The following is a 13,556-nucleotide window of genomic DNA, read 5'->3' as shown; positions in this document are numbered from 1 at the left end:
ACTCCGAGCTCCCCTCTCTTCATCTCCCGCTGACTTATGTCCCACCGGAGGCCGGAGGGAGCCTGCCAGCACCCGCCATGACAGCACCCGCCAGCACCCGCCATGCCATCAACTGCCAGCACCCGCCATGCCGTCACCCGCCATCACCCGGTGATTTACAGGTAGAAGAACTGGGGAGGGGGTACAGCCAAGTGCCGCCGTGCAGCAGCAGCGGCGGGAAGCCCAGACCTAGGGAAGAAATTGTGCGGCGGCCAGTGATCTCCTCCTACGCCACAATGCCTACTGCACTCTCCCGACGGTGGCTTCTGCGCGGGACCCAGCGCTGCCAGCTCCAGCCCAGACTGCTCTTCCATGTGAGAGGGCCCGCCGCCACAGATCAGACAAGGTACTTCCGCTTGTCTCTACACGGATCCCCAGACTTCATCTTTGCTCCGCAGGGACCATGTAGAAGCAGCAGGTAGGGAGGGCTGGGGGCCCCAAATTGGTGGTGGGAGATTAGAGGTGATTGTGCAATATAGCATTTCGCTTTTTTTGTTTGGTCCACTTGTAGTGAGGGATATAGTATGAGATGCCAGCGCTTGGGATCCCAGCAATCAGAAGACCAACGCCGGGATCCTGAAGTTTACACCCTTCCCACAGCCTAACCCTAATCTCCCCCCATAGTTCCTAACCTCCCCGTGGCGTTACCTAAACCTAACCCTCCCACCCAGCAGCCTAACCCTAACCTCCCTGCGGCGGTACCTAATCCTCCCTCCCCCGCACCCTAACCTCCCTGTGACGGTACCTAACCCTCCCTCCCCCGCACCCTAACCTCCCTGTGACGGTACCTACCCCTCCCTCCCCCGCACCCTAACCTCCCTGTGACGGTACCGACGGTACCTAACCCTCCCTCCCCGCAACCTAACCTCTCTGTGACGGTACCTACTCAGTGCTCTCTACCTGGTGCAGCGTGTCTCAGTGCTCTTTACCTGGTGCAGTGTGTCTCAGTGCTCTCTACCTGGTGCAGCGTGTCTCAGTGCTCTTTACCTGGTGCAGCGTGTCTCAGTGCTCTCTACCTGGTGCAGCGTGTCTCAGTGCTCTCTACCTGGTGCAGCGTGTCTCAGTGCTCTCTACCTGGTGCAGCGTGTCTCAGTGCTCTATACCTGGTGCAGCGTGTCTCAGTGCTCTCTACCTGGTGCAATGTGTATAACGTGCTCTGCCTGGCGCAAAGTGTAAAACGTGCTCTGCCTGGCGCAAAGTGTAGAACGTGCTCTATGTGGCGCAATATGTATAACGTGCTCTGCCTGTCGCAGTGTGTATAGGAGGTTCTACCTGGTGCAATGTGTATTAGCTGCACTACTGTGTGGTGAAATGTGAATTGCCACTATTATGTTGCCACGCCCCTTCCCCATATAACAACGCCCCTAAATTTTTGCGGCGCGCCTTCGGCGCGCACTGTCCATGCTTTAACTTATAGGAATGGGAGGACCAAGCATTATAGTATGTACCTAATTTTGCCCATCTACAGATGGGTCCATGTTTATCTTGGCCTTTAATAGGATTAATTGAGCCAGGTCAGTCAGACTTAATCCCCTACTGTAATGACTTAATCCCCTGCTGTATTGTTCTCTGTATTGTATTGCAGCTGAGAACAATAGATGAAGGGTTTATGGTAATAAACAATTATGTGCCTAGGCGCAGCAGAGAAGCCAAGATAACTGTGGACCCATCTGTAACTTAAAAATGTGTCCCCCCGAATGAAAAATGTGCCCTACCCGTGATCAGCACCCTGCCCTAAAAAAATCCTAGAGTGAACACTATGAGTACTTTGCGATCTGTCCTGTAATAACAGTATATACACAATTGCTGTAGTATCACACTACCCCCATGCACTCTAATGTATTTGCTTTCCCTAAAAAGTGAGCCGAGGTTTGTGTTCTTGTGCGACTGTGGATGTACATGAGAAGCCAGTGCCTCCCCAGCCATTGACTTCACTGCACGTCACTGAGATACTGTACTATTTGAAATATTTCCTTTTTCAATTTATACAGACAATTTATCATTTTAGACTAAATACTACTACAGTGAGAGAGTATGGAAGAACAAAAAGAATCCACCAATCCAATAAAAATATGTTTAGAGCAGAATGTATTTTATCAGCTGGTGCAAGAGATCCATCTGAAATAAGACAAATGTTTACATACATGCCTCACTGCGTAGCTTGCAGTCATGCCCATTGCATGCGCTCAGAACACTCAGCCCACATTTGAACACAAAGCTGCCATCCAGTAAAACTGCAAATGAGATGCAGCTGAAACCCATATGACTCGGCGGGATCACCTGCAGTTGCTCATAGTTGTGTATGCTTGGCTCAGAAGCATGCTCTGTGTGAGAAGTTGCGAAAATAAAGGAGAAAAAGAAAGACTCTGTGCTGGGGCACTCTTATATGAAAAATGAATAGACAATAAAATTTAACCTTTATTACGAATCATCTAAAATATAGTGTGACAATCAAGACGTAGTATTCAAAATAAAATATGACAGTGATAATTAATAAACAGTAGATACTGCCTGGGTGAAGAATTATTCAGTATAGTAACAGGAGTAGCCTCGCATATGTCTACTATCCATAAGTAGATGGCTAAATTCTCCCAAAGTGGTATCCCGTGTATTGATCTTAGCACCAGTAAGATCAGTGGTTTGTTGCCTAATTTGGTGTTAATCCACCTTCTGTATAGATATCTAACAGTGGTGCCACCATAGGCATGTTAATGCAGCAGGTTAGACAGGAGCGTGTAGCCTGCTAAGTAAATCGTGAAATTTATCATCAGGCTATTGAATAAACAGTGAGAAAGTAGTACCTGAGCCAAAAGAAAATGTTACGTTTGAGGAGAGGACTTGTATATTCTCAAAATGTAACCTTTGAACGGTATTATTTTCTATATCGAAAGAAGAGAAGAAAGAGGATTAAGGGAATGTTCCTTCTGCTTTCCAGCCAAGTTTACTGCACCTGGTGTTCCTTGGCAGTCTCCCAAACAAGTACTGACCAGGCCTACCAGAGCTTTGCTTCCAAGATCAGATGGGATTAGGCGTCTCCTGTGGAGTATGGCCGTAAACAGCTGGATGAGTGAGTACTAATTCCTATTAAACAGAGATGTGCTTCAGCTGTCCAGAAATAAAACTCCGCAGGAGTTAGTCACTACCGCTGTAGAGACTGGGGCTGGATGAGAGAGCACATTAGCACAGATGTGCAGGAGTGCTAGAAAAGAAAAAATTATAGCAATAAATGCCCATATGGCATGAATTGGGTTTATAAGAAAAAAGGAAAGAAAAGATAACTAATTATAAATAATTGTTTGATTATCCCAAACGTATGTATTAACAAACCGCACTTATGCAGATATGATGAAATTATACAAATCTATGCATTCTGTCGGTATGCAGAACATGGGAAGCTTACAATTAGTTAGACGTGGGTCTAGGATTAACTGAAATAATAGCCTAAAGAGAAAAAAAAAATTTCGCCAATAAATTCAGCGGAAAATGTAAATTGACACATACATATTGTCTGTCCTCAAAACGAATCAGCAGTCTGACCACATTTCAAGCATTGAAAATACAATCTCTTTGCAAAGAGGAACGTATAGATCAAAAACCTGATGCAAAGAGAATTAATGGTGCATAGGCAATTACAGTAAGCTTGCTATGTATAATATAGATCTGCCCAAATGGGCGCTTACATGACCAGGATATCACCAAGGAGATATGGGCTGCGCGCTGCCCTATATCCCCACCACCAAACGGACCGTTTCACCTATTACAGGCTTGTTCACTGGGAACTTGCAAGATTTACAGTATCAGCAAAAGGTCATGCGTGGAACTCTGAATCAGCCACTGAATAAGTACTGATGTAGTGGTGTTATTTTCCTGAGGTTTGCAGCATACTGAGTGCTGGCTTCCATGGGGATTTCAATTAACCGCATTGGCAGTGCCAGTGTGTACAGCATCACTGCCAGACAGAGGTGCCGATTTATGTTGAATGCCCCACCCCCACGATAAGCAGAAATGATGCTGCCTTACAGAATTTGCTTCTAAAAGAGCTTAAACTTAGCTCTTAATACTAATACTAACTTTATATTTTTTAAATAGTGATAATAAATTTACCTCCTTATTATTGTTTATTATATTTGGCAGCCGCTGGCATTAGGCAAAAAAGGGTGTGGTCTCACTGTAAAGGGCGTAGTTTTGCTGCAAGGGGCATGACCTTGCAGGAAAACACTACCTTATACCCCAATTTTGCTAAATCCTGATTCATGCCCCTTACATAATTTGTTATTTTTCCTCCTTATAGTAATGCCCATTACACAGTATGCCACACCGTAATGCTCATTACACATTATGCCACACACCATAATGCCCATTACACATTATGCAACACACAGTAATGTCCATTACACAATATGCCACACACCGTAATGCCCATTACACAATATGCCACACACTGTACTGCCTATTACACATTATGCCACATAACATATTGTCTATTACACGTTATGCTACACACCGTAACACCCATTATGCATTATGCCACACACCGTAATGCCAATAACATATTATACCACACCCAGTTATGGCCCTGACACCATTTTATGCCCCACACACAATAATGCCCCTTACAAATTATGCCACACAGTAAGGCTTCTAATTACTTTGAAATGACCTGCCTATTTTCAGGGGTCTCATGCTGGTTGCCGAGGGTTTCATGCGCAGTGCCAGGGGTTTCATGCATGTTGCCAGGGGTCTCCTGCGCATTGCCAGGGGTTTCATGCGCATTGTCAGGGGTGAGGGCAGGTGCGGGCTTTGAGTAACAGTGAAGTTTGGGAGGGCGGGTGCAGGCATCAGTAAGCATACCGCTAGCCCCCGCAGTGGATTGAGATGGCTGGGGACTGTGGAAGCACTTCCGTCCATAGCAGTGTAAAAAAAAACCTCTTAAAATGCCTGCTGCCGAGGAGACAGGTGCTAGAGGTCAAATGTGACCTCTAGCTTCTGCCTCCTCCTTGGTGTTGCACATGTTTGGTGGGTTTTTATTAACTCTGCTGTGGACGGAAGCACTTCCGCGGCCCCCAGCGCGTCTTAATCCACTGCGGGGGCTAGCAGTGTGCTTACTGATGTCCGCACCAGCCCTCCCAAACTTTACTGGGGCAGCAGCCAGGAATCCTGTGGGTGCTCATCATTTTCCGTGGGTGGTCGGGCCCTGGAGCACCCACAGAAACGGCACCTATGCTGCCAGACTATTAGGTTAACTCCTGTACTCAAGCAACTGTTCTGCTTTTGCTACACGTGATTTACCTGCATCTTGATCTGACACGTTTCACAATCCGACTTGCCTGCTCTTTTTATATTGTTTCTGTGACTTTCTGGTTCTGACTTTGGCTTCCTCCTTACTTGCTTCTGCCCATTCACAATGGCAACCAGTTTCCCGCATGCCTTCCCTTTCTGCAGGGTCTGCCAGCCCCAAACACTAGGAAACCAGTTGGGGGGTCATGACCTGCACATTTTATTGCAGCAAATCCCAAATCCCATTACAGGGGACCCTGGTGAAGGCCACGGATACGTAAGACTCTGCGTCTCTGCTCCACACCGACCCTACTGGTTCAGTTAACATCCATATTATCCCACCAAGAACTGTGACACCCACTATGTGAGAGGTATATTCCCCTGCAGTCACAAAGCTGAAGGAAGGTAGTATTACATATGCAATCAGTGTCACAACTCTGGTCTCTATAATTAAACCTGTGGAAACACATGAAATAATAAATTTCAATGATGAGAGTGTAAATGAAAAAGCAAACATGTAAAAGCTAGATGATGATATACTTAATTATGGCAGTAATTCCGTCACCTTTCAGGTGAACAGTATTTCCTACATCTATACTGTACTTCTGTTTGCAACATGCTTTAGTGCAGTAACTTTCACATGGTACATATCAATAAAAACACTCTGGGGTAAATTTAGTAAAGGTCCCTTTTAAATCGGTCTAAATCTATGTTATGTTTCAGGGGCTAAAACGCAAATTTACTACAACTGATTTTTTTTTTAACAACGATTTTGAAGCGTTAGTAAATGTGTAATTTGACCCCTGAAATCGAGTTAGAGTTATTTATTGTGTGTTTGATAGTGATCTTCAATAAATAAGATCAATTAAATAGTGACAGAGGGCCTAATTCAGATCTGATCGCGGCAGCAAATTGGTTAGCTAATGGGCAAAACCATGGGGGGTAATTCAGACCTGATCACTATGGTGCGTTTTTTGCATCCCTGCGATCAGGTAGTCGTAGCCTACAGGGGGAGGGGGAAATCACTGTTCAGGTGTGCAATTGCATGCGTCCAGGACTTACTCAGCCGCTACGAAGATCGGGACCGGAGCTGACGTCAGAAACCCTCCCTCCAAACGCCTGGTCCTTCCTGCGTTTTTCCGGACACTCCTCAAAAACGGTCAGTTGCCACCCACAAACGCCCTCTTCCTGTCAATCTCCTTGCGTTAGCCGGTGCAATGGGATTTTTCGCACCATCCCGGCGCTGCCCGGCGCTCCCTGATGCTGTGGACCATCGCGCCTGTGCATTTTGGTGCATACGCATGCGCAGTTCAGACCCAATAGCCCGCTGTGTTAAAACGCACAGCAGCTATCAGGTCTGAATCGGCCCCCATGTGCACTGCAGATATAACGTGCAGAAAGAGAGTTAGATTTGGGTGGGGTGTGTTCAAACTGAAATCTAAATTGCAGTGTAAAAATAAAGCAGCCACTATTTACCCTGCACAGAAACTAAATAACCCACCCAAATCTAACTCTCTGTGCACATGTTATATCTACCCCACCTGCAGTGCACATGGGTGGTCATTCCGAGTTGTTCGCTCGCAAGCTGCTTTTAGCAGCTTTGCACAAGCTAAGCCGCTGCCTACTGGGAGTGAATCTTAGCATAGTAGAATTGCGAACAAAAGATTCTCAAAATTGCGATTACACACCTCTTAGCAGTTTCTGAGTAGCTCCAGACTTACTCGGCATCTGCGATCAGTTCAGTGCTTGTCGTTCCTGGTTTGACGTCACAAACACACCCAGCGTTCGCCCAGACACTCCTCCGTTTCTCCAGCCACTCCTGCGTTTTTCCCAGAAACGGTAGCGTTTTTCCGCACACACCCATAAAACGGCCAGTTTCCGCCCAGAAACACCCACTTCCTGTCAATCACACTCCGATCACCAGAACGAAGAAAATACCTCGTAATGCCGTGAGTAAAATACCTAACTTCTTAGCAAATTTACTTGGCGCAGTCGCAGTGCGGACATTGCGCATGCGCACTAAGCGGAAAATCGCTGCGATGCGAAGAAATTTACCGAGCGAACAACTCGGAATGACCACCATGGTTTTGCCCATTAGCTAACACATTTGCTGCTGCGATCAGATCTGAATTAGGCCCAGAATCACTTGCTATGCATATTAGTGCATATAAACAGAAAGTATAGTACCTGACATCATAAGATTTGGAGGTACAGATGTCATACATCTAGACTTAATATGCTATGCAGCGCGAGATGTGTGGCATGAGTGATCCACCAGATCCTGTGCAATTCTGCTAGCGTTGGGTTTCTTTTTGCTTAAAATGCATCTTAGTCACAATGAAATACAACTAGAACACACCAGAAGACTGAAGCTCCTGAAGCTCCTAACTGTCATTATTCAAACCCAGCCTGTGACATGGCAGTAAGGAGGTGATTGGCTGGTACTTTATCGACAGTAAAGGCCCATACACACTTGACGATAAAATGAGCGACGTCGTTCATTTCAGCCCTCATCAACGACGTTGCTCATTATATCGTCAAGTGTGTATGCATCCAACGACCACCGATGCGCGGCCCCGCGGGACGTTAACGACCCTCGCTTATCTGTGGAGCCAGGGCCGGTGCTAGGGTGTTCGGCGCCCCCCTGCAAACTATAAATTTGCGCCCTCCCATATTCCTTTGGCGCGCGCCGGGAAAAGGGGTGTAGTCTCACAAGTAAGGGGCATGGCCACACAATAGTACCCCCATATAAAATTACGCCACAATGTAGCACAATCTTATTAATCTTATACGTAATGCCCCACCCGTAGTAGTAGCGTCCTTATATGTAATACACCCCAGTAATAGTAGCATCCTTATACATAATGCCCCCCAGTAGTAGTAGTGTCCTTATAAAAATGCCCCCCCAGTAGTAGTAGCGTCCTTATACGTAGTGCACCCCCAGTAGTAGTAGCATCCTTATACAAGGTGCACCCCCAGTAGTAGACACGTCCTTATACGTAGTGCACCCCCAGTAGTAGAAGCGTCCTTATACGTAATTCCCCCCTAGAAGTAGTAGTGTCCTTATACATAATGCCCCCCATGTAGTAGTAGCGTCCTTATACGTAATGCCCTCCCAGTAGTAGTAGCGTTCTTATACGTAATGCGCCCCCAGTAGTAGTACCGTCCTTATACATAAACCTCCCCCCAGTAGTAGCATTGTTATACGTAATGCCCTCCCAGTAATAGTGGCGTCCTTATACATAATGCCCCCAAGTAGTAGTTTCGTCCTTTTACGTAATGCCCCCCCCAGTAGTAGCAGCGTCCTTATACGTAGTGCACCCTAGTAGTAGTATCGTCCTTATACGTAATGCCCCCCCCCAGTAGTAGTAGCGTCCTTATACGTAGTGCACCCCAGTAGTAGCGTTGCTACACGTAATGCCCCCCCCTGTAGTAATAGCGTCCTTATACGTAATGCCCCCCCAGTAGTAGTAGCGTCCTTATACGTAGTGAACCCCAGTAGTAGTATCGTCCTTATACGTAATGCACCCCCAGTAGTAGTAGCGTCCTTATACGTAGTGTACCCCCAGTAGTAGTAGCGTCCTTATACGTAATGCACCCCCAGTAGTAGTAGCGTCCTTATACGTAATGCCCCCCCCCAGTAGTAGTAGCGTTCTTACATGTAATGCCCCCCCAGTAGTAGCGTTCTTACATGTAATGCCCCCCCAGTAGTAGCATCCATAAAGCGCACGCACAGACATACCACACACACACACACACACACACACACACACACACACACACACACACACACACAATTCACACATATATACACACACATACACACCCACCATATACACACACACACACGCTTCTCTCTCACCCTCCACTTACCTAAGCCAGTCTCCCTCTGTACAGCAGCCTGGTCTGTGTAGCTCCGCACCTTCTGTCCCGTTTAGCCCCGCCCCTTCTGTCCCGTACTCGGCGCTGTCACACAGCACAGGTGAGGGGAGGGAGGAGGCGTATCATGCTGCAGGTGCCCGCTGCCAGTGCCTGTCATACAGTGACAGACACAGCACTGGCAGCAGCTGCAGCAGGAGGGGGGACAGGACGGCGCAGCAGGGAAGGGATGCAGAGCGGGGGATGCGCCTATCCATCCCAGCGCCTCCCTGCACTGCATCCCTTCGCTGAGCGGGTAGCGCCGGTCCTGTGTGGAGCATGTATGCTCAATTTCCACTATGATCGTTACCGACCAGAGACGTCGTTGAATGTGTATGGTGTGAACGACGAAAGACCAACGACCAAGCCACTGTTCACCAGCCCTGTTCCCAGCTCATTATTTTAATAAACTGTTCAGCTTGGATGCTTCAACGATGAATGGTCTTTGGTCTTTGGTCTTTCGTCGTTGGTAGTGTGTATGCTCATGTCGTTTGCTCAGCTGTTCAAGGGAAGTCATTTATGACGGTCGTTAACAACGTGTGCATCGTCAAGTGTGTATGGGCCTTAAGTGCACTTTATCTCCATCCAAGGCTTAATAAATAGACCCCTGTGCTACTTAATGTGATATGCATCACTTGTATATTGTGTGTGACTGAGTCTGTATACGGAGTTTAATGGAGCTTGTATTGGGAAAAAGCTGCGGCTGCTACATTGTAGCACTTCGTGTACAGATTCAGAGACTCAGTCACACACAGATATACAAGGCTCATATATCAAATTAACCAGCACGGGTCTCCTGGTGCGTCCTAGCTGCATCATGTTGTGACTAAGACATTTATGGCAAATAAAATAAAAAAAAAAACATGCAAAGCTAGCAGAGTCTGACAGAACCTGGCATGCCAAGAGTTGTATGAGGACACATCTGTATACAGGTCCAACTGTGAAGGTGTTACAGTAGCATGAACAAGGCTGTCACCGCATGGAGAGAGAAAGACTGCACATTTTTCTCCATATACTGGCTTGCTCACAGGTAAGAAACTCAGCAGCTGACTTTCTTACCTGTGACCAAACCAGGAAACTATACTATATACTACAGTACATATTATAATACCATAAGATAGTACTTAAGAAGTTTACTGGGGTATCTCTTCCTGTGCATTAGTGCTTGCTATATTACTGTAATCAGGGTTGGCCTGGCCCCCAGGGGCACAGGGGAAACCTCCCACATCATCCTCTAGAGATCAGATTCCAGACCATTCATTAGATTTATACATTACACATGTGTTACCTTATATTGCACAGGACTATGGTGTATTTTCTACATTGCATTGCTGTTATTAATCTGGTATATTACCTTGCATGCACTACCAATATTTACTATATATATTTATCAAGGGGCCAAGACCTTGCACATCTAATGGTTAGCTAAACCTCTGTGGAGACTGGCCACACCCCTAAACAGGGCCCCTACCACTGCATTCCCCCAGTGGGCCCTTCAGGCCTGAGTCTGACACCAACTAACACAACATAAATCTGCACATACGTATAGATATATGTATACAACCAATATAAACAGCATTGTTTTTAAACAATTTTGCAACACTTGATTATTGGTGGTGCTCCCAAAAAACTTTTTGTAGATCAGCTACAAGTATATCGGGAAAGAAAAGACAAAAAAATCCTTTTTGGGAGCACTCTTCAACATGAATTTATATGAATATAGTCAAAATATGGATTTGAAATAAGCAGTGTATTGGTGAGTCATCTAAAACAACATTTATTCTGTTTATATTTAAGTCTTGATCTTCTCGATTGTTGTGAATTCAAGACAAAAATTTTTGTCTTGAATTCACAACAATCGAGAAGATCAAGACTTTTAAACCTTGACCGCATGGTCTCTATTTTTAAATATAAATAGAATAGATGTTATGTTTTAGATGACTCATCAATACACTGCTTATTTCAAATCCATATTTTTACTATATTCATATAAATTCATGTTGAAGAGTGCTCCCAAAAAGGATTTTTTTTGTCTTTGCTTTCCCCATATACTTGTAGCTGAGTCTGACACTGACTGTATCTAAATACTATACAGTCCTGACTGTGCAGCTACAGTAATAATCTGCGTGTATGGTATTCCATTTTTTTTCTTATTCATTGAATATATTTTGCCCTTTTTCACATAAGGTAGTGGGTTTTTGTATCCCTATGCACTTTACACCTGAATACACAGCTACTCTAATTCATTTTTACGCAAAACTACTAAATGTTAAATTTTTATACATAATGTTACAACAAATTAGAGTACCCCGGCCAAAAAGAGTTATTTTTCCTACTGCTAGTTCCAAGATTATGGGGTCTATTTATGAAGTGCAGATAAGCCAAGTCTCTAGCAATTTTATCGCTGATTTAACTTATCTCTACAATTCTCAATTAAAGAAATGGTCCTCCCAAGAGATTTCTCCAGTGATAACCTGCTTTGCGTTCCCACAGACCTCCAAAGGGACTGGGGCCTTAGTCAACTTAAAAAGTGTCAATAAGCCTAAGATTACGTTGGCTACAGAAAGTGTGGCAATGGGGTCCAAATAATCTTTAGTAATGCTTGGAGTACTTTATCATAATGACAATGGGATCCGGTCTGAAGATCGACAGTGTCTAGGTCGACAATGTTTAGGTCGACCACTATAGGTCGACAGTCACTAGGTCGACATGGATGGAAGGTCGACAGGGTTTCTAGGTCGACATGTGCTAGGTCGACAGGTCTAAAGGTCGACATGAGTTTTAAAAAAATAATAATTATTTTTTCATACTTAACGATCCACGTGGACTACTATTGGAACGGTAAAGTGTACCGAGCGAAGCGGTAGCGGAGCGAAGGCACCATGCCCGAAGCATGGCGAGTGAACGCGGTGCACTAATTTGGGATCCCGGTCACTCTACGAAGAAAACGACACAAAAATATATATCCTCATGTCGACCTTTAGACGTGTCGACCTAGCACATGTCGACCTAGAAACCCTGTCGACCTTCCATCCATGTCGACCTAGTGACTGTCGACCTATAGTGGTCAACCTAAACATTGTCGACCTAGATACTGTCGATAAAACGAACCACACCCAATGACAATACTACTGTACTAATCTAACTACTAGATATATACAACATATATGCATAAGTACAGTATACTATAAGATGTATTTCAAAGCAAATGTCAAAAATTGAATAAAGTAAAGCATAACTTTTAGCTTTGTTTGGAATAGTCTATAAAGTCTATTCATATATTAATGACTATTCATGGATTAGTATGTACTTCTGTTAGGTGACGTATTACTTTAATGAGAACCCATCACTTTAACCGAATATCATGTCATTCAAGATGTACAAAATAGTTATGTACTTCAATATAAGTATCCTCATTGAGGAAAAATGAAATCATGTTCTCTTCCCACTGTGTTCTTTTTAAAATACTGCTGTTTAACTTGGATCAGTCTTATAATATGCAATTTTGAATGACATTTTATCATAGAACATTATTAAAATAGAGGAACAGCTTGCTGAATATCAACTATTAAAATCTAAGAATAATTACATATTTGAAATTTTACTTAGTACGAAAGTTGTGCTAAAAAAAGACACATGTCTTTATGAAGGAAAAGCGTATTAACTAGAGCAACGTTAACAACTGAGCAGAGTCCAGTCTGAAAGCTAAAACATTAGCAAAGTATTAGTATTTAAGGTAACAAAAGATCGGTTTCTTATTAGAGATGTGCACTTGAAATTTTTCGGGTTTTGTGTTTTGGTTTTGGGTTCGGTTCCGCGGCCGTGTTTTGGGTTCAACCGCGTTTTGGCAAAACCTCGCCGAATTTTTTTTGTCGGATTCGGGTGTGTTTTGGATTCGGGCGTTTTTTTCAAAAAACCCTAAAAAACAGCTTAAATCATAGAATTTGGGGGTCATTTTGATCCCAAAGTATTATTAACCTCAAAAACCATAATTTCCACTCATTTTCAGTCTATTCTGAACACCTCACACCTCACAATATTATTTTTAGTCCTAAAATTTGCACCGAGGTCGCTGGATGACTAAGCTAAGCGACCCTAGTGGCCGACACAAACACCTGGCCCATCTAGGAGTGGCACTGCAGTGTCACGCAGGATGGCCCTTCCAAAAAACACTCCCCAAACAGCACATGACGCAAAGAAAAAAAGAGGCGCAATGAGGTAGCTGTGTGAGTAAGCTAAGCGACCCTAGTGGCCGACACAAACACCTGGCCCATCTAGGAGTGGCACTGCAGTGTCACGCAGGATGGCCCTTCCAAAAAACA

General features: G+C 44.7%; 1 pseudogene; it reads right to left on the bottom strand.

Annotated features, from left to right (window-relative positions):
• Positions 1-2,977: 2,977 nt before the first annotated feature.
• Positions 2,978-3,096, bottom strand: LOC134943221 (5S ribosomal RNA; annotated as a pseudogene).
• Positions 3,097-13,556: the final 10,460 nt, after the last annotated feature.

This window comes from Pseudophryne corroboree, chromosome 1 (assembly GCF_028390025.1).
Source record: "Pseudophryne corroboree isolate aPseCor3 chromosome 1, aPseCor3.hap2, whole genome shotgun sequence".
In the NCBI taxonomy this organism is placed as follows: domain Eukaryota; kingdom Metazoa; phylum Chordata; class Amphibia; order Anura; family Myobatrachidae; genus Pseudophryne; species Pseudophryne corroboree.
Note: the sequence above shows the minus strand (reverse complement) of the source record. Positions and strands in the feature narration are given on the sequence as shown.